Below are 4,264 nucleotides of genomic sequence, written 5' to 3' on the forward strand. Positions count from 1 at the left end.
ACGGGCATGCGTACTACTCCGGGACATTGCGACCCAGAAGTAGTACAGGTTCAGCCTGCCCATAGCTATTCACGGTGAGCAGCTCACCTATATACAGTAGTTGAGCTGTTTGCCTACATCACTAGTGACAATACACAAGTTGTAAAACTGAATGAGGCTGTGCGTGGGGTTAATTTTCAAACCCCACATGGCAAACCTTCGAGCTGTAATGTACTACATCGCATCTGAGTAGACGGACAGCTTTACTCTGTATACTATTCCAGACTATATGCAAAAAAAAACCAGGATGGACTAGAGCTTAAAACAGAGAACTGAAGCAAGTATAGGAATTCTAAGCAATATATGAAGCAAATATAGCAATCCTAAATGTATTCTGCTGTCTCTGAATCATGTTCAACTAATTAGATGAGTGATACATTACTAAGAAATAGGTGGTTCCATGGTGTAATGGTTAGCACTCTGGACTTTGAATCCAGCGATCTGAGTTCAAATCTCGGTGGAACCTATATATTTTAAGGAATACTTTGATGTACAGAAGCTTTTTTAGATTCCATTAAAATATGTGCACATAGACTGATGGTAGAGATGGCCAGTGATATAAGTTCATAAAAACAATAGTGCCCCTGCTTTTATGCTCCCTTAATTTTCTCCCCAGTTATAGTGCTCACCATAAAGGGCATTCATGTAAATAAGGTGCCTGGAAAAATAAAAAATAACCATTATTCTAGTATTTAATTCCAACAGTACAATATAGGTAATCTTTAACAATATTTTACTATGTCTTAATTTAATACTACTCTTACAAAGAAACCACCTTGTACCGATGCTTAAAGGGAGCACCTTTTAAAAACACAATTTTCACTTACCTGGGGCTTCCTCCAGCCCATCGTAGGCCGCAAGGTCCCCCCAGCATCCTCCTGGCTCCTCTCCCGGTTCCGCAGGCGGTTTCATTAATTGCCAACTTTGGCCTGAAGTCGCCAGAACACATCCCTGCCGTGCATGCTGCGCGTCATGACACCGGCCTCTACGCCTCATCATGCCAGCCAGCATGAGAGTCCTGCGCATTCCAGGGAATGAAGCCCAGTCAGTGCAATTTTTATTGCTAATGAATCTAATTTCATCTGACTAGGGTGTGATGCACCATTAGTGCCCACATAAGGTATATTCAGATTTAAGGCAACTTTAGCGGGATACACTGTAACCCACCAGTCTTGTTTGAAGTGAGAATGTTGTTTTTACAGCATCTGTACTGGACTGAGACCTGCTTGTTATATTAACCACTTAATGACAAGCAGACTTATAAAATTGTCCTGCTAGAGCCTCTTAACAGCTCCAGGACGTTTTTATAAGTCAAACAGGGCTGCTGCCGCTGTGCACGTGCATGTGCATTCCCGTGCACGTGAGATTAGTGGGAAAAAAAACACCATAGAAAAAAATAAATACACCTTTATTTCCAAATACTATATTGTCACCATACTTTGCACTAGGGACATAATTAAAAACTTGTGATAACCAGGACAAATAGGCAGATAAAATGTGTGGGTTTTATGTACAGAGCAGTGTTTATATTAAAACTATAGGGGATGAAACAGCGTGTGTATTTCTTTTATTTTTAATTTTTTTCCTTGTTTATCCCATTAAAATGCATACAAAATAAAGTAAATACTGAAAACAAATATCAACCCCAAAAAGCCTAATTGGTGGTGAAAAAAACAAGATATAGATCATTTAATTGTGATTAGTAGTGATTAAGCTATTGGCAAATGAATGGGATGAGCAATGAAAGGTGAAAATCATTGTGGTCCATTTAAAAAAATGCTTTGGAAGTGGTTAAACCACAAACTGAATCTTGAGGAGTACAGTTGATAGGTGTACAAAAGGAGCAGGTCAATATCTTATGATTCAAGGAAAAACAAAAAGTGATAGTACAGCCCATTTCCTCACATTAGTCTGGTACCATTTTTGTGGAGAACATGCAATGTCTGGAATTGATATACGACAATTTATGTAAAGTACTCTGAGGCCTTGTTCACATTGCGTTCGGGTTGCGTGTCCCTCTGCGGTGGCCTTATTTTGAGGCGTTTTTTCTTTCAGATTCCCGGCACTTGGGTGGGGTTTTTTTTGGGGGGGGGAGGGGGGGGGAGGGGGTTAGCACATTCCAACGCATTTTGGTAATTCACTCCCTGACGTAAGGTGATTCTGTCTCAATGGAAGGTATAGGAAGAGCACTAAACGCTCACAAAATCGCTTTATGGGGCATTTGCTTTCGCATTTTAAAGAATAAATACATTGTATTTATTATTTTCCAGGTTAAGGAGCTCAATTCCTGACTTGCGTCAGGGAGTGAATTAAAAAAACGCTCTGAAGAAGTGCTTCACAAAAACACAACGCCCACCCATGCATCAGGAATCGGAAAAAAAATTGGGACAGAAAAAGCAAACGCTAATGCAAGCGGAACATAATGTGAATGAGGCCTCACTGACTATCTATTTACAAGCAATGTACAGGAGATTTATACAACAAGCAAATATATACAATCAAGCACAGGACACAAATCAGCAGGCAAGGAGTAGTCATACAAAGCAGAGATCAATACCAGGCAGACAAGCAATCAGGATTCAAGGGAACAGGTACAGTTATTTCCTGAGACTCTGATCTGCAAAAGACGGCAAAGTTCTGGTAATCAACAGGAGGAAGAGGCAGTTCATAAATAGGCCATGTGATTAATACACAGAGGATGCAGCTGGTGGTGAGCAGTCTCAATGAGAGTTCCCATGCAGCCATCCAGAGACCAAACAGGAAACTGCAAGTCTTTGCAATGGCAGTAGCATGCTACTTGCTGGTGGGTAGCAGAAATGTGAAGCTGCTCAAAAGTCCATTGAGCCCTCTGCTGGTGGCACAATGAAAGTTGCGGGCAGTCCATGTCAATACTGCCACCAGCAGGCAGGAGCAAGCAGTACACAGTTCCTAACAATACCCGAGGTGAATTCCCCTGTACAAATGGAGGCTTGAATGGTCAGGAGTCCTTATGCCCACCAGTCCCCCTATTTATACCCAAGGAAGATAGGAAGTGGTGTGTAAATATTGACTAGTGCGATATAGATACTATACAGGCATTAATAAGTTCAAATGTAGAAAATGTTTATTGATACAAAAATCACCTAAAAGAAATGATTAAAAACACATGGGATGGCCACCCCACCACACAAGCCTCTAGATCCACACACACCAGGTGCACCACTCATACTAGCCACTGACTGAAGTCATGAAATAGAACCAAAAAATAAGGATCAAAAAATTAAAGTTCTGGGGTAATACATGCAAGGCTTGATGAATAATGAGAACTGGCAAACAGATGTACTGCCACGTAGAGAATTAGAACCATAGATCCTTCCAAGCTCATAGCAGCATAAGCAACAAACGCAGCATCAGCGTGTTAGTGAAGCAAAGCAGACAAAGTTCATAGTGAGGATCAAACACAATGGATTGTTCTCACCAGTTCGTCAATGCAGGATCCTGAATGTCCTCCTCCATAACAGCAGTCTCCGTAATAGGCAGTGTAAAGTTCCGCGCAGATTCACCACCAGTCAGAAGTGTATGGCGGTGATCACACATGGGCGGTGTGGCATCCCTGAGATCGGCTCTGACGGCCCGGTATGCGACAGGCAGTCATGCCAGACCGATGGTAATGGCCTTAGATCTCCGAGGGTATTGCGGGGTGGCGTGGCGTCCCATGCAGCAAGGCGTGCGCTGTTCCCGACAGTTTCGCCGGCTTCCGGCTTCTTCAGGGGGGGCGTGGCTACACTCTCGCTGTCACGATTTTACATACAGCCATTCACCAATGGGGAGGCTAGTGGGCGGGATGAGAGCACACAGTTCCAGCCGAAAATACGTCACTCATTACGGGGGAGGCACCAGGCAGCGTCGCTGAAACAATTACAGCAGCTCCTAGCAAAACTGCTTCTCCCCGAAAAAACACCAATGTCAGGCCAGCCATGGTGACGCACTGTATGATCCCAGCCGCCCACAAAACACTTACCAATATACAAAACAATATAGAATAGATGGCTAGCTAACCTATCTACCAATCCTCATATCGTATAAATGAATATGGATAAAGAGAGAGGTCCTAAACCAACAATCTATGACATTAATATATGACCAGTACAGTCATATTTAGGCATAGTAACATTATGCCTCCAATAGATCCCATTCAGGTTCAATAACATTTTAATGACCTATAGTAGATACAGACCCTTGTACC

The 4,264-nt window shown here is 42.5% G+C and overlaps 1 non-coding gene across 1 annotated transcript; it reads left to right on the forward strand.

The window, feature by feature from the left end:
- The first annotated feature begins 433 nt into the window (after positions 1–433).
- TRNAQ-UUG (transfer RNA glutamine (anticodon UUG)) lies at positions 434–505 on the forward strand. The gene has a single exon. It is a non-coding gene; the product is annotated as a tRNA-Gln (tRNA).
- The last annotated feature ends 3,759 nt before the right edge of the window (positions 506–4,264 follow it).

Source organism: Hyperolius riggenbachi, chromosome 1 (genome assembly GCF_040937935.1).
Source record: "Hyperolius riggenbachi isolate aHypRig1 chromosome 1, aHypRig1.pri, whole genome shotgun sequence".
NCBI classification, from domain to species: Eukaryota; Metazoa; Chordata; class Amphibia; order Anura; family Hyperoliidae; genus Hyperolius; species Hyperolius riggenbachi.